Genomic DNA, 20,822 nt, shown 5'->3' with positions numbered 1-20,822 from the left:
TGAAGTTTCATCTCTACTGCATCTCTAATGACAGTCTGGGATTACAATGCTCCTTGTATCTGTAGTTTATTTATGGTGTTTGAGATAAGGGACTAATAAGGGGTCTGGTTACATTCTCTAGACATCACTACTAAAATTCACCCAAGTAAAGGGGGGTGAGATGACGACTAGTGGAGTATTCCTAAGACTTTGTGAATGTTATCCTGTTTAACAGTTAATTACTCATTTGACTGGACATAAACAGTCACACATCTGTGTTAGAGACCTCCATGATTCTTATCTTTCCAATAAATTTAGGATGTCTAATAGGCTTTAATATGTCTATGAGAATCCAGGGTCTGATTACTTATAGGTGTCAAAAAGTAATCCCTGTCTGTTAATTATTGGTCCATTCGTCAAAGTGTGGAATGTTGTTTAAGACCAGTTATTGACAGTTAACCCTTAATGGTAATTATGCTAATTGCTCATGCAATAAAACCCCCTAGTGTATGGGTAGGTAACATTACACTGACAGGAAAGGCATTATGGGTGAAGTGCTCAATGCATTCTGGGTAGTAAAGTGATGTCATAGTCATTACCATATGTACACGCCCAACCTACATTCATTGGGGAATTCCAATTTAGGAGGGTGTGTCATAACTAATTAAAAAATCTGGTAAACCAGATGTTAGCTCCCTGGAGCTGAATACTGAGAGCTGATATTGAACTGGAGGCTGAGACAAAGGGAAGAGGTGCACAAGATGGATGCCATGGAAGCCATGTGAGATTCCAGATGCCGGACTTATTACATGGTACCAATCCAATGGCTGTCCCTGACGATGAGATGGACCATTCAGTGTTCCTCAGAGCAGAAGTAAGGTTTATACAACGTTTTGGTAAGAGACACAAAAATGGTATTCCATTTAATTAAGACTAATTGAGAAAATGTGGATGGAATTATATAATTTAGATTGGCGAATAAATTAATTAAATAAAATAATGAATTATCTCGATATTGAGATTATAGTTTTAGGATATTGTGAGATTGTCACGATGCCGGCTGGCAGGTAGTGGACCCTCTGTGCCAGAGAGGGATTGGCGTGGACCGTGCTAGTGGACCGGTTCTAAGCCACTACTGGTTTTCACCAGAGCCCGCCGCAAAGCGGGATGGTCTTGCTGCGGCGGTAGTGACCAGGTCGTATCCACTAGCAACGGCTCACCTCTCTGGCTGCTGAAGATAGGCGCGGTACAAGGGAGTAGGCAGAAGCAAGGTCGGACGTAGCAGAAGGTCGGGGCAGGCAGCAAGGATCGTAGTCAGGGGCAACGGCAGAAGGTCTGGAAACACTGGCAAGGGACACACAAGGAACGCTTTCACTGGCACTAAGGCAACAAGATCCGGCAAGGGAGTGCAAGGGAAGTGAGGTAATATAGGGAGTGCACAGGTGATAACTCTAATTGGAACCACTGCGCCAATCAGCGGCGCAGTGGCCCTTTAAATCGCAGAGACCCGGCGCGCGCGCGCCCTAGGGAGCGGGGCCGCGCGCGCCGGGACAGAACAGACGGGGAGCGAGTCAGGTAGGAGAGCCGGGGTGCGCATCGCGAGCGGGCGCTACCCGCATCGCGAATCGCATCCCGGCTAGCAGCAGGATCGCAGCGCCCCGGGTCAGAGGACGTGACCGGGGCGCTGCAGCGGAGGAGGTGAAGCGAGCGCTCCGGGGAGGAGCGGGAACCCGGAGCGCTCGGCGTAACAGTACCCCCCCCCTTGGGTCTCCCCCTCTTCTTGGAGCCTGAGAACCTGAGGAGCAGACTTTTGTCAAGGATGTTGTCCTCAGGTTCCCAGGATCTCTCTTCAGGACCACAACCCTCCCAGTCTACTAAAAAAAAATTTTTTCCTCTGACCTTTTTGGCAGCCAAAATCTCCTTGACCGAGAAGACGTCCGAGGAGCCGGAAACAGGAGTGGGAGGAACAGATTTGGGAGAAAAACGGTTGAGGATGAGTGGTTTGAGAAGAGAGACGTGAAAGGCATTAGGGATACGAAGAGAAGGAGGAAGAAGAAGTTTATAAGAGACAGGATTAATTTGACACAGAATTTTGAAAGGACCAAGATAGCGTGGTCCCAACTTGTAGCTAGGGACACGGAAGCGGACATATTTAGCGGAGAGCCATACCTTGTCTCCAGGGGAAAAAACGGGGGGAGCTCTTCTTTTCTTATCCGCGAACCTCTTCATGCGTGAAGAAGCCTGTAAGAGAGAATTTTGGGTCTCTCTCCATATAATGGAAAGGTCACGAGAAATTTCATCCACAGCGGGCAGACCAGAGGGCAAGGGGGTAGGGAGGGGGGGAAGAGGGTGACGGCCGTACACCACGAAAAATGGGGATTTGGAGGAAGATTCAGAGACCCTGAAGTTATACGAGAATTCGGCCCATGGAAGGAGATCTGCCCAGTCATCCTGGCGGGAGGAAACAAAATGTCGCAAATAATCACCCAGGATCTGGTTAATTCTTTCTACTTGTCCATTGGACTGGGGATGATATGCAGAGGAAAAATTTAATTTAATCTTGAGTTGTTTACAGAGAGCTCTCCAGAATTTAGACACGAATTGGACCCCTCTATCTGAGACAATCTGCGTAGGCAACCCGTGAAGACGAAAAATGTGTACAAAAAATTGTTTAGCCAACTGAGGCGCAGAAGGAAGACCAGGAAGAGGAATGAAATGTGCCATTTTGGAGAATCGATCAACGACCACCCAAATAACGGTGTTGCCACGGGAAGGGGGTAAATCAGTAATAAAATCCATACCAATCAGAGACCAAGGCTGTTCGGGGACAGGCAGAGGATGAAGAAAACCAGCGGGCTTCTGGCGAGGAGTCTTATCCCGGGCACAGATAGTGCAGGCTCGCACAAAGTCCCCAACATCCGTCTCCAGAGTTGGCCACCAATAGAAGCGGGAGATGAGTTGCACAGATTTCTTGATGCCCGCATGACCTGCGAGATGGGAGGAGTGACCCCATTTGAGGATTCCGAGGCGTTGGCGTGGAGAAACAAAGGTCTTTCCTGGAGGAGTCTGTCTGATGGAGGCAGGAGAAGTGGAGATCAGGCAGTCAGGTGGAATGATGTGTTGCGGAGGGAGATCAACTTCTGAGGCATCCGAGGAACGAGAGAGAGCATCGGCTCTAATGTTCTTATCGGCAGGACGAAAGTGAATCTCAAAATTAAATCGGGCAAAGAACAGAGACCACCGGGCCTGGCGAGGATTCAGCCGTTGGGCCGACTGGAGGTAGGAGAGGTTCTTGTGGTCGGTGTAGATAATAACAGGAAATCTTGATCCCTCCAGCAGATGCCTCCATTCCTCAAGTGCTAATTTAATGGCTAGAAGTTCTCGATCCCCGATGGAGTAGTTCCTCTCCGCTGGAGAGAAGGTCCTAGAGAAAAAACCACAAGTGACAGCATGCCCGGAAGGATTTTTTTGTAGAAGAACAGCTCCAGCTCCTACTGAGGAGGCATCAACCTCCAATAGGAAGGGTTTGGAAGGGTCAGGTCTGGAGAGCACGGGAGCCGAAGAAAAGGCAGACTTGAGTTGTTTAAAGGAGTCTTCTGCTTGAGGAGACCAGGACTTGGGATCAGCATTTTTCTTGGTTAAAGCCACGATAGGAGCCACAATGGTAGAAAAATGTGGAATAAATTGCCTGTAATAATTGGCGAACCCCAAAAAGCGTTGGATAGCACGGAGTCCGGAGGGGCGTGGCCAATTTAAGACGGCAGAGAGTTTGTCTGGATCCATCTGTAGTCCCTGGCCAGAGACCAAATATCCTAGAAAAGGAAGAGATTGGCATTCAAACAGACATTTCTCAATTTTGGCATAGAGTTGGTTGTCACGAAGTCTCTGAAGAACCATACGGACATGCCGGCGGTGTTCCTCTAGATTGGCAGAAAAAATTAGGATATCGTCCAGATATACCACAACACAGGAGTATAATAGATCACGAAAAATTTCATTGACAAAGTCTTGGAAGACGGCAGGGGCATTGCACAGTCCAAAGGGCATGACCAGATACTCAAAGTGTCCATCTCTGGTGTTAAATGCCGTTTTCCACTCGTCCCCCTCTCTGATGCGGATGAGGTTATAGGCGCCTCTTAAGTCCAATTTAGTGAAGATGTGGGCACCTTGGAGGCGATCAAAGAGTTCAGAGATGAGGGGTAAGGGGTAGCGGTTCTTAACCGTGATTTTATTAAGACCGCGGTAGTCAATGCAAGGACGTAGGGAGCCATCTTTTTTGGAGACAAAGAAAAATCCGGCTCCGGCAGGAGAGGAGGATTTACGGATAAAGCCCCTTTTTAGATTCTCCTGGACGTATTCGGACATGGCAAGAGTCTCTGGGGCAGAGAGAGGATAAATTCTGCCCCGGGGTGGAGTAGTACCCGGGAGGAGGTCGATAGGGCAATCATAAGGCCTGTGAGGAGGTAGAGTCTCAGCTTGTTTTTTGCAGAAAACATCCGCGAAGTCCATATAGGCCTTGGGGAGACCGGTTACTGGAGGAACCACAGAGTTACGGCAAGGGTTACTGGGAACCGGTCTTAGACAGTTCTTGGAACAAGAGGACCCCCAACTCTTGATCTCCCCAGTGGACCAATCCAGGGTTGGGGAATGAAGTTGAAGCCAGGGAAGTCCAAGGAGAATCTCCGAGGTGCAATTGGGGAGGACCAAAAGTTCAATCCTCTCATGATGAGATCCGATGCTCATAAGAAGGGGCTCCGTGCGGAAACGTATGGTACAGTCCAATCTTTCATTATTTACACAATTGATGTAGAGGGGTCTGGCGAGACTGGTCACTGGGATGTTGAACCTGTTGACGAGAGAGGCCAAAATAAAATTTCCTGCAGAACCAGAGTCCAAGAAGGCCACTGTAGAGAAGGAGAAGGCAGAAGCAGACATCCGCACAGGCACAGTAAGACGTGGAGAAGCAGAGTAGACATCAAGGACTGTCTCACCCTTGTGCGGAGTCAGCGTACGTCTTTCCAGGCGGGGAGGACGGATAGGACAATCCCTCAGGAAGTGTTCGGTACTAGCACAGTACAGGCAGAGGTTCTCCATACGGCGTCGTGTCCTCTCTTGAGGTGTCAGGCGAGACCGGTCGACCTGCATAGCCTCCACGGCGGGAGGCACAGGAACAGATTGCAGGGGACCAGAGGAGAGAGGAGCCGAGGAGACGAAACGCCTCGTGCGAACAGAGTCCATATCTTGGCGGAGTTCCTGACGCCTTTCAGAAAAACGCATGTCAATGCGAGTGGCTAGGTGAATAAGTTCATGTAGATTAGCAGGAATTTCTCGTGCGGCCAGAACATCTTTAATGTTGCTGGATAGGCCTTTTTTGAAGGTCGCGCAGAGGGCCTCATTATTCCAGGACAATTCTGAAGCAAGTGTACGGAATTGTACGGCATACTCGCCAACGGAAGAATTACCCTGGACCAGGTTCAACAGGGCAGTCTCAGCAGAAGAGGCTCGGGCAGGTTCCTCAAAGACACTTCGGATTTCCGAGAAGAAGGAGTGTACTGAGGCAGTGACGGGGTCATTGCGGTCCCAGAGCGGTGTGGCCCATGACAGGGCTTTTCCGGACAGAAGACTGACTACGAAAGCCACCTTAGACCTTTCAGTGGGAAACAGGTCCGACATCATCTCCAGATGCAGGGAACATTGGGAAAGGAAGCCACGGCAAAACTTAGAGTCCCCATCAAACTTATCCGGCAAGGATAAGCGTATCCCAGGAGCGGCCACTCGCTGCGGAGGAGGTGCAGGAGCTGGCGGAGGAGATGACTGCTGAAGCTGTGGTAGCAACTGTTGTAGCATAACGGTCAGTTGAGACAGCTGTTGGCCTTGTTGCGCAATCTGTTGTGACTGCTGGGCGACCACCGTGGTGAGGTCAGCGACAACTGGCAGAGGAACTTCAGCGGGATCCATGGCCGGATCTACTGTCACGATGCCGGCTGGCAGGTAGTGGACCCTCTGTGCCAGAGAGGGATTGGCGTGGACCGTGCTAGTGGACCGGTTCTAAGCCACTACTGGTTTTCACCAGAGCCCGCCGCAAAGCGGGATGGTCTTGCTGCGGCGGTAGTGACCAGGTCGTATCCACTAGCAACGGCTCACCTCTCTGGCTGCTGAAGATAGGCGCGGTACAAGGGAGTAGGCAGAAGCAAGGTCGGACGTAGCAGAAGGTCGGGGCAGGCAGCAAGGATCGTAGTCAGGGGCAACGGCAGAAGGTCTGGAAACACTGGCAAGGGACACACAAGGAACGCTTTCACTGGCACTAAGGCAACAAGATCCGGCAAGGGAGTGCAAGGGAAGTGAGGTAATATAGGGAGTGCACAGGTGATAACTCTAATTGGAACCACTGCGCCAATCAGCGGCGCAGTGGCCCTTTAAATCGCAGAGACCCGGCGCGCGCGCGCCCTAGGGAGCGGGGCCGCGCGCGCCGGGACAGAACAGACGGGGAGCGAGTCAGGTAGGAGAGCCGGGGTGCGCATCGCGAGCGGGCGCTACCCGCATCGCGAATCGCATCCCGGCTAGCAGCAGGATCGCAGCGCCCCGGGTCAGAGGACGTGACCGGGGCGCTGCAGCGGAGGAGGTGAAGCGAGCGCTCCGGGGAGGAGCGGGAACCCGGAGCGCTCGGCGTAACAGAGATTTTATTCTACCTGCAGAAGAATCATTACTCATAATCTATCAAAGCATTAAATAATTGCTTATACATATTGATAGAATTCCTATTCGCCAAGCTAAGTGTCATAACTATATTTCCCACAAAGGAAACTTGTTTCAAGTTCTTCCTCCTAAAATATAGAGCAAGATCATATATCTCTGCTAATTGTCTTAATGTCTTACCAAGATAATGTATAGGAAATAGTCCAGAATGGGGGGGGGGGGGGGGGGGGGCTGGGGGGAGAAGTATGTCATAATTCTTCCATATTTATATCTTAGATGGATTTCCCCATTCTTGGAGTCATGTGATTTGTAGTGGTTAGAAGGGGACAGGGAGTGAATTTAGCATTCCATATTGATGTCTAATGATTAGATATTGCCCACCTTAATATCATGAGGTTCCTCTGAATAGAGTGATATGTAACCTTTTTCTTATATGATATTCTAACCTGGTAGCTTTTGTTTATTGTAACAAATTACTTACTACCCACATGTATTGTTCTACTAAATGTAGTCAATTAAAAGTCTTGTATTGTTTACTAATATCTAATTGATATTCATTTGCATATATCATTGTGTTTGTTACTCATTTATGTTTATAATCATATAACCAATAAATCTGCATACTTTATAATACCTGTGTATTATTTGTATATTGCAAAACTACATCCTTAAGCATTACTGTCATCCCATCATAAAAAGAACTTGTTAATATCTGAGGAAATAGTCGGACTCAGATGTGAATTGTGTTGATTAGCTTTTTCTACAATTCACCAGGTGATAATTTTGAGATTTGTAATAATTTTTAATTTTTCATAATTAATAATTTTATCACCATAAGTCATCATTCATAATTGAGTTATTACCGCACGACAGGACCATGCTTGGGACAGCAAACTGATATCCTCTACCAGTAGAAGTCCAACTTCTAAATCCTGGAGTTGGAAAAAGTCTGAAAAACTAGAGGATAAATAGACTCCACTCCCTAGTTTGACCCTAAGGCCATGTTCACACGTCAGAATTTCCATGTGGAATTCCGCTTGGACTGTCCAAGCAAAAATTCCGCTGCAGCAGAGTCCTGTTGAAACAAACGGGATTCTATGCGTTGTGCATGCGGCGGAATTTACGTGCCAGGTGTTTCCGACATGGAGATTTCCTTTTCCATGTCCGCAGAAACAGTGAACCTGTTCATTCTGTCTGTGGACACCGCACGGAATTCATAGCCGTCTATGAGTCAGCGCATTCCTGTGCGGTCCTAGTGCCGATGCCCGTAGTCTGCAGAGATTTTCCGTGCGGACATTCCGACATGTAAACATAGCCTAAGTCAAACAGATAAGGTAAGATAGTGGGTCCACATCCATTAAGACATTCTTCCAACATAGTGTGAATTCGGGTAGAAAACCGACATGGTGCACATCTACAATCTTGTATAATTCTTCCAACGTACATGAATGAACCTTGGACACACAGGACCCTGTTTTTTTCAACATACAAACTTTCCTTAATACATATATTTATATATACACATACACACATTACTCTCCAGTAGTCAACAGCTAAACACTCCAAAAAGCTATCTATTTTCTCAGATATTTTAGAGTAGATGGAAGTATGGAAGTAATGGGGGGTTGTGAATAAGATTACCCATTCATCACCCTGTATATAGTAATATTTTAACTAAATATCAAAAATGATTTACAATGTGACTGCCAAAATGTTAGCTACTCAGAGATTGCACAGGCACTGGACACATAAGGTAGACCTTGTATGAATGTAATAGAAAGGACACATAAAGGTGTCATTACACATATGTAACAACAAAATCTAGACACAGAAGCATTAGTTAAAAAGAATTCTAATTAAAAAAAGAATTGTATTGGTAACCCCTGTAAGTGCTTCACTTCTATTTTCTAATTATATTTTTAATTATTTCTTTCAGTGCTGTTTTACTTTACTTCTTTGGCTTTAGTGTCAAATTAAGTTCTGAAGACTGATTTTTACATAAAAATGTACGCAATAAATCAATAACCCAATAAAACTTTTGCCCAAAATTAAATCCCAATTAAGACTAAACCATCTGCTTGTTCAAGGCATTTTATGAGCACCTCAATGCACCTGGAAATAATTATGCAAATTATTATTGAATGATAAAACTCTTAAACATGTAGGGGCCATGTATAATGAAGATAAAACAATCTATGCAGTGCAGAAACTTTTAAGGAGAGCTGCTTGGGACAGATAAATCTGATGCTGTAATAAATGAGGATTGAGTATGGCTAAATGGCTCATTTATTTTCCCCCAGAGTTTCCAGTTTTCTGTTTTAATCTGATGATAGCTTTATTAATAGTTAAACAATTCATACAGTCGCAAATGTTCTTCCAGTATGTTATCAGACTATATCATTAATAAAGTTTGTGTTTCTTAGTTGTGGGATAAATTGTACATACAGTAAATAAAAAGAACAAAAAAAAAATTGTTAGGTTAGGAAACAATGTTTTCTTATTCCGCAGCATTGTAAATGATCATAATGGTTAATCATTTTGTTGATTCCACAGAAGTTTAAGCTTGAATAGGAAAATGTATGTTTTAATAGAAAGAAACCAAGGCAGGATGCCAAGCATGGTGTAAACTACCAATAAACACAACAAGAATAAATATATAGAGAAAAGAGGAGTAGAAGAAGAATAGAACCAGACAAAAGAGATGGAAGGCATTCCCAACAGGGTCTATAGGAAGGAAAGAGGTCCCAGGGGAAAATAAAAAGGGTCGAAGAAGCAGTCTATCCCATTAGGTGGATTGGGATTCCTAGAAATTGTTTCATGGAGACAATACTTTGTAAAAGTAGCGCAGTGTGGGAAAACTTCTGACATGTCATAACAACATGTCAGAAGTTTTGAGTGGCAGGTGTTTGGGTTCTGAGACTCCAGGGATCACTGAAAGAAATGAACTGAAGTGTTCAACTTTATAGATTTTCTATAAACCAAACCCATACACCACTCATGCCACTCTCTGAGCAGAGCTGAGTAGTGCAGAGCAGCAACAAATGGGCACAGCATTTATATCTAATTATAAATATATGTCTCTCTATATAACAGCTTGGCTCTTCTGCTCGCTCATTGTTGTTCATCAATAAATATTGATCAGTAAAGGTCTCAGAAACCAAACGACCACTTTTAATCTTTTTTGTATACAGTATCTCACATAAGTTAGTACACCACTCACATATTTGTAAATATTTTATTATATCTTTTCATGGGATAGCACTGAAGAATTAACACTGCTACAATGTAGCACTGCTACAAAGTAGTGAGTGCACATCTTGTATAACAGTGCTTAAGGTAAGGTCCCACATACCGCTTACGCAGTGTATTTTACGCTGCGCAAAATCTGCTGCTGCAGCCGAAAATACACTGTTTTCCCTGATCACCATGCACACAGGGCTTTCAGGAGGCAGCACTGTGTGTACAGTGAGTTTTGGAGGCGGTGCTGCGTGCCAGCATGATTGTGACGATGGCCCCATCTCCACAACTCACTGCACACATAGGGCTGCCACCAGAAAGCCCTGTGTATATAGTGATCGGGGGTTACGCAGTGTATTTCACGCTGCAGCTGATTTTGTGCAGAGTGGAATACGCTGCGTAAGTTGTACATCGCATGGTAGCCTTAATGTTGTGTTCCCCTCAAAATGACTCAACATTAGAGATGAGCAAACTTTTGAAAAGTTCGACTCACTGGTTCATCAAACTTTTTCAAAATTGTCGGTTTGATTTGGCTTGTTTAATGTGAACTAGAAAGTAAATGAGCCCCAAACACATTTCTAACACTGCCTAACAGCTCTAAAGCCATGTATAACACTGCTAGGAATGTATTCAAGAAGTTTTAGAGTGGTTTTAAGGCTCAGTTATGGCCTCATGTGGTAACCAATTAAAACTAACAGCTTCATGAATATGCTGGTGGTTCTTTTAGGGTTATTCACACTAAAATAAAATGGCATAAAGTATCCCTGGTTGATGTTAGATGCCTGCTTGGGTTAAAATGCACACAGGGGTATTGGAAGATGCAGTGTATATAGTACTGTCAAGTTGATTCAAATGATTCTGACTGCCGATCAATATATATATATTAATACTTATATATTTATATGCCATTTCTAATGCTGAAAAAATATATTTGTTACCTACTCTTAAACGATACACCATGTTCCTGATGTCATGTTCCTGACCTTGATATCTGCTCGTTACTAAGATTGAAACCTTGTAAGATTAGATGTTAGAAGACAAAATATTTGAGGAAGCTACGGATCCGGGTTTTTCCAGTCTCAGAGTGAAAAGAGCCGCATGAGTGAACTTTGGCCGAGAAAGAAATAGATGCCTAAAATATGCTAATATATACAGAGATAAAGCTCAAATAACCAATCAAAATGTAACATGCTGATTTTGACGTCATAACTAAACCTCCTCCTTTGTCAAATGTAAAAACCAAATGTTCTTCCTGAATTAAACAGAACTCATTGGGCAGCTCCTTAGTGAGTATGCTGAGAAGGGAGATACTATACCAACATCCTGTCTGGTGTGAATCCCTTGCGCCGGCCCTCAGCATATGCATCAGTCACTCATATTTTAATGCCTCAGCTCAAGCCATCCCTGACAATACAAAACAGGTATATACAATGATGATACATGGCTTACATCCTATACTACACTTTTTTATTTGCTTAATATATTATTTGATTATCTGTAAACTCTAATTTCTATATTAATTTTCCTGACTGCTTGACATGAAACTGCCTAAGGCTCTAGTAGTGTAGTGTACAATGTTATTGTGCAGAAAAATAATTAAATGATAAAAATGTGCTTCTGAACTTAAAACTATGCAGATAAAGTATAGAAACAAAACCAGAACTGGAAATGCTGACATACTGTAGGTGCTGAATGAGCACTTACATTGTCTGACTTGTCATCTTTTCATGTACTATGACTTTTGATGAGAGATAGCAGCGTACATTTACTTACAACACATTGGATTCTGTCAAAGTACTGGCCAAAAAATGCAATGTGTACTGGCCAAAAAATGTTTCTGAAATTACTCTAAACCCTTTTGAAGTGCAAACTAGTTCCTTCTCTGCTTTTGCATTAGAATGAACAAACATGGGAAGTGATTTCTAAAGCCGTGTTTAAAAGCTATTGGACACATGCTAAACAGAAAGGATTATCATTATAAATACAGACGTGGGCAAAATTGTTGGTACCCTTCCGTTAAAAGCAGACACCCCCACAATGCTCCCTGAAATAACTTCAAATTGAGAAAATGACTAATTAGTAAAATCTTACGGACACTTAAATAAAGAAAGTTCAAGCAGTCAGGAAAATTTATATAGAAATTTGAATTTACAGATAATCAAATATTATACTAGGTGAATAAAAAAGTATAGTATAGGATGTAAGCCATGTTTCATCATATATATATATATATATATATATATACCTGAACATAATATTTTCTTGCACAATCTTTTGAGGCAGTCACTGAAGTCAAGTGATTTCTGTAACTGTCAGGGTAGGGTCACACGTAACGGATCCGTGGCGTATTTTATGCTGGCAACAGCCGGAGGCACACTGTGGGTCGGGTTAACGGTGGATCCGCAGCATAAAATACGCTGCGGATCCGTTACATGTGACCTTACCTTCAATGAGCCTTCTGCCCTTGTCTCCATGTATCTTGGACCATCCCTCATAAGCAAACTGCTCCAGCTGTCTCTGGTTTGAAGGTGCCTTCTCCAGACTGCATGTTTTTTTTTGTTTTTTTTTTGTATGCCATTCACTATGCAGTGAAAATACTATTATAATTTTACAGGGACATGCACAGACACAAGGGGCTCAAGTAAAAAAAAAAAGGGCACTTCACTGTGTGTCCACACAGTTAGGATCATCTCACCCCACTTCTCTGGGCCAATAAAGTAGCAAATGTCCAGCCTGACTGCTCTTGATCAAATTGCAAGCTTTATTTCTGGATGCTACATAGACACACAGGAACGAGACACAGGAAGTAACATGTTTCGGCCAATAGAAATGACCTTAGTCATACGTAGTTGGCCTGTACTTTGACATCATTGTGAGCTTTATCTCTGTACTGTGACATAAATGTGTATTGGAAGAGAAAAGAGTCCAACCAGCTCACCCCGGCTAGACAGCTGGAGCAAGGATCCTGGTGCTGGACAACACCAAATAATAGTGGAAAAACGAAAGGCAGTATCCAGCTCTAGATGCAAATAAAATCCATTTATTGGATGGACACAAACAGGAACAAGGAAGATTACGTGTTTAAAGCGTCAAGCGCTCTTAGGTGTAACACCTAAATGTGTATTATCTCTGTACTATGACATCACTGCGTGTATTATCCCTGTACTGTGACATCACTTTGTATTATTTCTGTACATGGACATCACGGGGTAATTATCCCTGTACTGTGACATCACTGTGTGTATTGTCCCTGTACTGTGATGTCACTTTGCATATTAACACAGGACTGTGACATCCCGGTGAATATTTACCCTGTACTGTACAGGGATAATGGGGGAGATTTATCAAAACCTTTCCAAAGCAAAAGTTGCCCAAGTTGCTCATAGCAACCAATCAGATAGCTTCTTTAATTTTTCAGAGCTTTTTTTTTTAAATGAAAGAAGCGATCTGATTGGTTGCTATGGAAAAATTGGCAACTTTTCCTTTGGACAGATTTTGATAGATCTCCCCCAATGTGCACAGTGACAGTACTGTGTCACAGTATGAAGATAATGCACACAGTGATGTCACAGTACAGAGATAATGAACACAGTGATGTCACAGTACAGAAATCTTACACAATTGTGTCACAGCACGGGGATAATACCCAGTGATGTCACAGTACGAGGATAATGCTACAAAGTATAATTTGTTCTGGAAAAAACAAACCCTTATATGGGGTTGTAGGTGGCCAAATAAAAGAGCTATGGCTTTTAGAAGGCGAGGAGGAAAAATAAAAATGCAAAAATGGAAGTTTGCTGTGTCCTTAAGGGGTTAATCTTAGGATACAGACCCCCTAATCAATTCAAATGGCCCCATTACACACTGCTTCCCTATATATTGCTCTCTTTACCCCCTATCTCACATATACCGCCTCATTTCAGGAACATATACTGCTCCCTACAACCCCCCCCCCATTTACTGCTCCGTATGACCTTCCTACCTCCATATACATTGGTTTCTATACCTCCTCTTCCCCCATATTTCCTCTATTACCTCATCTTCACTTGTGCACTGTTACAGGACCTTTCAGGATCTGATGATGTCATCACAGATTCTAAAAGCTCCTGTAACAGTGTTTGTGCTCCTCTATGCGCTCTGTGCAGCCCAAACAGCTATTGGAAACATTTCTTATTATTGCAATCTGCCTTTTTGACACTATTTTACTTCAATTTTGCGCAAATCGAGGCAAAATGCAATGATATGCCTGTTAATAGGGCATCAAAGGGCAGGTGCAGAAAATGGGCAGGGGCACCAGCCCCCTTTCATGCCTATGTGTGCGCATCCCTGTAACTTTATCTGTCAGACAGTATTTAACCTCTCAGCTGGTATGTACCACATTTATCTTAAGGACAGGATGTATATGGTATGCATACCTCCTTGCAGCTATGTTCCTGCAACTGGACATATGCATGTCTTGCTAATCTTCCACATTGCAGTGGTCTCCCACTGTGCAGTGGTCTCCTAACTGTGGCCTTTAGATGCTGGAAAACTACAACTCTCAGCATGCCCAGACAGTCCAGGCATGGTGGGAGTTGTAGTTCTGCAACATCTGGCCCTCCAGATGTTGCCAAACTATAACTCCCAGCGTGCCTGGACAGTCTGGGCCGTCTGAGAGTTGTAGTATTGCAGCATCTGAAGGGCCACAGTTTGGAGACCGCTATACAGTGATCTCCAAACTGTGCCCCTCCAGCTGTTGCAAAACTACAACTTCCAATATGCCCTTCGGCTGTCAGTGCATGCTGGGAGTTGTAGTTTTGCAACAGATGGAGGCACACTAGTGGGAAAACACTGAGTTATGGTCTGTTACCTAACTCAGTGTCTCCCAACCCGTGTGCCTTAAGCTGTTGCAGAACTACAAATCCCAGCATGCATGCTCAGTGCATGCTGGGAATTGAAGTTTTGCAACAGCTGGAGATTTGTGCCAGGTACATTCACACAGGCAGGGGTTTACAGTTAGTTTCCCGCTGCAAGTTTGAGATGCGGCAAATTTTCCCAGCGAAAAACTTGCTGTACACCCCTGCCCGTGTGAATGTACCCTAAAAACACTACACAAACACAAAATAAAGAGTAAAACACTACATATGCACACAGTGACCCCCCCCCCCTCCCAATAAAAATGAAAAACATCACATATGGCACAATTTCCAAAACAGAGCCTCCACCTGTTGCAAAATAATTCCCTGTATTGTCGGACAGTCATTGACTGTCCAAGCATGCTGGGAGTTTTGCAACAGCTGGAGGCTCCCATTTTGGAAACCTTGCCGTAGTGTATTTTTGGTGGCAGAGTCAAGTGTAACATTTGCATCTGGGTCCGTCAATAATTTAGGCCTCAAATGTGTATGGTGCTCTCTCACTCCGGAGCCCTGTTGTATTTCAAGGCAATAGTTTAAGGCCACATATGAGGTATTTCCATACTTCGGAGAAATTGTGCTACACATTTTGTGGGGCTTTTTCTCCTTTTACCCCTTATAAAAAGGAAAAGTTGGGGTCTACACCAGCATGTTAGTGTAAAAAAAAAGAAAAAATGATGCTAACTTGCTGGTGTTGCCCCTTACTTTTCATTCTCACAAGAGGTAAAAGGAGAAAAAGACCCCCAAAATTTGCAACACAATTTCTGCTGAGTACGGAAATACCCCATATGTGTACGTAAAGTTCTCTGCAGGAGCACAACAAGGCTCAGGAGTGAGAGAGAGCCATGTACATTTTGAGGCCTAAATTGGTGATTTGCATAGGGGTGGCTGATAGTTATAGCGATTCTGACAAACGCAAAAAAAAAAAAAAAAAAAAAAACACCCATATGTGACCCCATTTTTTAAATTACACCCCTCAAGGAACGTGATAAATAAGGGGTGCAGTGAGCATTTATACCCCATAGGTGGTTGACGAGTTGTCGTTAAAGTTGGGTGCAAAAATGAAAAATTTGATTTTTTTTCACTAAAATGCTGGTGTTACCCCAAATTTTCCATTTTCACTAGGGGTAATATGAGAGAAATCCCCCCAAAATTTAAGGAAATACCCCATATGTGGATTTAAAGTGCTCTGCAGGCACACTACAGGGCTCTGAAGAGAAGGAACAACATTTTTTTTTTTTTAGAGAGTATTTGGCTGGAATTGAAGGCCGTGTGCGTTTACAAAACCCCCATGATGCCAGAACAGTGAACCCTGCCAAATGTGACCCCATTTCAGAAACTACACCCCTCACACAATATAAAAATTAAAAATGTAATTTTTCATTTGCACAGCCCACTTTTCCAAAGATCTGTTAAACAGCAGTGTGTTGTGAATGCTCACTGCACCCCTTATTACATTCCATAAGGGGTGTAGTTTCCGAAATGGAGTCACATGTGGGGGGGGGGGGTTCACTGTTCTGGCGGCATGGAGGCTTGTAAATGCACATGATCCCCAACTTCCTTTCCAACCAAATTCTCTCTCCAAAAGCTCAATGGCTCTCCTCTTCTGAGCATTGTAGAGCGCCCACATCACTTTACATCCACATATGGGGTTACATATTTTGGGGGGATTTTTCTATTACACCTTGTGAAAATGAAAAATTGGGGGTAACACCAGCATTTATGTGAAAAAATATATTTTTTTATTTTCACCTCCCACTTTAACGACAACAAATCAATCACCCGTGGGATGTTAAGGCTCACTATACCCTTTGTTATGTTCCTTGAGGGGTGTAGCTTCCCAAATAGTTGCCATGTGTTTTTTTTTTTTTTTTTTTTTTTTGCTGTTCAGACATCTTGGGGGCTTCCTATATGCTATATTCCCCCCAAAAACCATTTCAACAAAATTCGCTCTCTAAAAGCCCAATGTCGCTCCGGTCATTTTAAACACTTTGAGGGGTGTATTTTCATAATGGGGTCCATTATGGGGTATTTCTAACATAAAGACCCACAAATTCATTTAAAATCTGAACTGGCTCCTGAAAAATTCCGATTTTGAAATTTTCCTGAAAAATTGCTGCAAAACTTTGAAGCCCTCTAATGTCTTCAAAAAGTAAAAACATGTCAACTTTATGATGCCAATATAAAGTAGACATAATGGCCAACATTTATCATTGTCTTTAGACAGTTTTTTGTGTCTAGAAAAGGTGCAAAAAAGGCTCAAGCTGTTTTATTTGCGCCTTTTTTGCGCCTTTTGGTTTACACATTTCTGCAGGTTTTGAGTTGAAATCCACTGATTTTGGCAATACCCATGATATGGAAGGGTTTTATGAACTGCGCCTCATTGTGCAAAGGTGCAAAAGAGGCGTAAAGCCACTGAAAAGTCTCTAAAGTACACCAGCCCAGACTTAGCTTAGCTTTATGGTGTATGTGAATAGCAAAATGTCAGAAAATGTTTTCCTACACAAAATTTATAAAATGCTCTGCGAACATTTAATAAATTTGGTGCTCCTAGATATTACCAGCACACAAAAAAAAGGTGTAGAAAAATGCTTCACTTATACCTACAATGATAAATGCCTCCCTTTGTATATGTGAAGTATTATATCATTTATTTGGTATGGCCATTTTCCTTACAAGCAGAGAGTTTCAAAATTAGAAAAATGCTAATTTTTCTAAATTTTCATGACATTTTTTTATTTTTCACAAAGAAATTATGCAAGTATCGACAAAAATTTACCACTAACATAAGGTAGAATATGTCATGAAAAAACAAACTTGGAATCAAATTTATAAGTGAAAGCATCCCAGAGCTATTAATGCATAAAGTTATAGTGGTCAGATTTGCAAAAAACGCTCTTGACTTTAAGGTCAAAATGGGCTCTGTCCCAAGGGGTTAAAGGGGTACTCCGGTGGAAAACTTTTTTTTTTAATCAACTGGTGCCAGAAAGTTAAATAGATTTGTAAATGACTTCTATTAGAAAACCTTAATCCTTCCAGTACTTATTAGCTGCTGAATACTACAGAGGAAATTTTTTCTTTTTGGAACACAGTGCTCTCTGCTGACATGACGAGCACAGTGCTCTCTGCTGACATCTCTGTCCATTTTACGAACTGTCCAGGGCAGCATAGGTTTGCTATGGGGATTTTCTCCTACTGTGGACAGTTCCTAAAATGGACAGAGATGTCAGCAGAGAGCACTGTGCTTGTGATTCAGCAGAGAGCTCTGTGATCCAAAAAGAAAAGAATTTCCTCTGCAGTATTCAGCAGCTAAAAAGTACTGGAAGGATTAAGATTTTTTTTTAATAGAAATAATTTACAAATCTGTTTAACTTTCTGGCACCAGTTGATAAAAAAAAAAAAAAAAAAAAGTTTTCCACCGGAGTACCCCTTTAAGGTCAACATAGGCTGAGTCCTTAATGGGTTAAGGAAATACTTTTCGTTATTATTATTATAATTTGCAACTCTCCATTAAAGGCCACTTTAACAAGTGTTACTTTCACCCAGCCTGGTGTTTACCTACTTAAAAAATGAATTATAATTATGGTTTTACTAATACAATTTCATGTACTCTTTTCTTACAGTTAGTTGACAATCTTTCCCGTAGAGAAGATGACCGTTTTCTCTGGAACATCAACTGGATTGAAATACTTGACATTTAAAGCTTTCACTTTTACAGTGTTGCCAGAACATATTTTAAAGAATTACTATATTTAGAACATTTATAGTGGTTACAGGAACATTCTTAGAAATGTAATTATATATTTCAACTATAGTTATGTTATTTAAAAAAAAAAAAAAAAAAAAAAGCTTTAGAAATTGCTGTAGTCTACAATTGTGTTGGTTTCATTCACCTTAGCAAACATTATATAGAACATATTCTACAAAGATGAAGATCATACTTTTAACCTGTTAAGGACGCAGGGCATACCTGTACACCCTGGTCCCATTACGAGGGTTTAAAGCGTGTTCACAAGCTGAGCATGCTTCAAACCCAGTGGATGCTGACTGCTGTAAACAGCCAGGACCCAGGGTTAATGCCGGGCATCACCGATCGGACTGATGCCAGGAATGAACCCTTTAGATGCTGCGATCAAAGTGAAATGAAAGTAAAACCATTCCGGCAGCTCAGCGGAGCTGATCGGGACCATCGCAGTGAAATCACGATGTCCCGATCAGCTGAGAGGATGGTGGTAGGGCCCTTACCTGCCTCCTTTCCATACTATCGGTGCACCGCTGATCCAGGAAGCTTCAGGAGGCTGGAGCAGCAGAGCACCGATAACACTGATCAATGCTATGCAATGCTATTGCTTTACAACCTGGAAATAAGTTCAGATTGTTGCTGTGGAATAAAAAAAAAACCAACAATATACTGTCTAAAATATGAATAAATTAATAAAAACTGAAGAGTTTATATGTATTTACACATTTACTGTAAAAAAAAACCCCTATATACGGTCTGGTCCAAGAAATGAATTTGAGAAGACACCATTTGTAGAATAACGGTCCCCTGTGTGCAATTATATGATGTAAGTATACATATACCTGATGTACAAGGCCCCTAAGTCTGCAAAACAGTTAAGCAAGCAACAAGAAGACCAAAGAGGGCAGAGGCAAAGATGTGGAGAAGTACAAATAAGGTTGGATTCTTAAAAAGAAAAAAAAATCCCATTCTTTGAACATCACCTGGATCTCCATTAAATACATTATAACGAAATGTAAAATATGGCTCAACTAGAAATCTGACAAAAAAAAGGTTGCCAACTACATCTCACAGACCGGACATAAAGTTGTACACACTACAGAGTGGGGCTTTATGGAGGCGTCTTCAGAATTACGGTATTATTTATTTTTTAATCATGAGCAAACAGAAAGTTAGATGAGACTAAAACTGAAAGCAAATACTTACAGCAAAAGGTGTCTTTCATTGAATTAATGCTTAAATGGTACAAAACCCCCAAAATATTTTAAATTTTTCACACTTTATCTAATTCAATCAAAAAATGAATAAAAAGCCAATAATGAAGTTATCACTCCAAGGCATGACAATTCTGAGTGTAAAGTCTCAATATTACTAGTTAAAGGGGTACTCTACTATAAGATGTCTAATCTCTGTTGCGACACCCCTGTCATCCGGTGCACGGAGGGAACTCCGCTCCATGATCGATGACTTGCGTACATGGTCACCATGCCCCCTCCATTCATGTCTATGGGAGGAGGCGTGACGGCTATGTACTAGCTGTCACGCTCCCTCCCATTGACATGAATGGAGAGGGCATGATGTCACAAACATTAAAAGCTCCTAGCTTCTGTGTTTCGGACGCCACCGCTGCCGGCCAAGAGATTGCGGGGTCCCCAGCGGCATACTATGCCGGGGCTAGGACCGCACAGGAATGCACCATCTCATAGATAGCTATGCATTCCGTGTGAACTCTGTACAAAGAATGAATGTGTTCATTCTTTGTGCAGACACAGAAAATTTATTTTTTGTGCCGGAAACATCTGGCACGGAAATTCCACCAAGTGCACAGCACAGCAAAATCCCATTGAGTTCAATGGGACTCTGCTGCAGTGGAATTTTCATGCCGAATTCCAATGCGGAATCCGGCACAAAAATTCTGATGTGTGAACATGGCCTAACAGTGATCTTCTCAGTGCTGTCTGTCAGTAATAGCACCCACATATACCATTACAGTGATCTCCTCAATGTTGCTTGTGAGTAATAGCACCCACATATACTATAACAGTGATCTTTTCAGTGCTGCCTGTCAGTAAGAGTGCCCACATATACTATGTCCTCCTGGGACTCCTGCCATAGTGTTTCAATTCATTTAAATGTCGACATATAGTTTGCGCTGACACTGATACTCCCTGAGCCTGCAGGACAGCTTGAATATCTTTGGAACTTGTTTGGAGCTACTTATTAGAGATGAGCGAATCAAAGCTGACAAATCTGAATTCGATTTGCAATGAATGCGA

General features: G+C 42.7%; 1 long non-coding RNA gene across 1 annotated transcript in view; it reads left to right on the top strand.

Annotated features, from left to right (window-relative positions):
- LOC130273654 (uncharacterized) overlaps nt 1-18,578 on the top strand; it is a 43,648-nt gene extending 25,070 nt beyond the window's left edge. Inside the window, exon 3 of the long non-coding RNA XR_008844074.1 lies at nt 18,428-18,578. This is a non-coding gene — a long non-coding RNA (uncharacterized LOC130273654). The remainder of the gene's footprint in view (nt 1-18,427) is intronic.
- The last annotated feature ends 2,244 nt before the right edge of the window (nt 18,579-20,822 follow it).

This window comes from Hyla sarda, chromosome 5, assembly GCF_029499605.1.
Source record: "Hyla sarda isolate aHylSar1 chromosome 5, aHylSar1.hap1, whole genome shotgun sequence".
Lineage (NCBI taxonomy): Eukaryota > Metazoa > Chordata > Amphibia > Anura > Hylidae > Hyla > Hyla sarda.
Note: the sequence above shows the minus strand (reverse complement) of the source record. Positions and strands in the feature narration are given on the sequence as shown.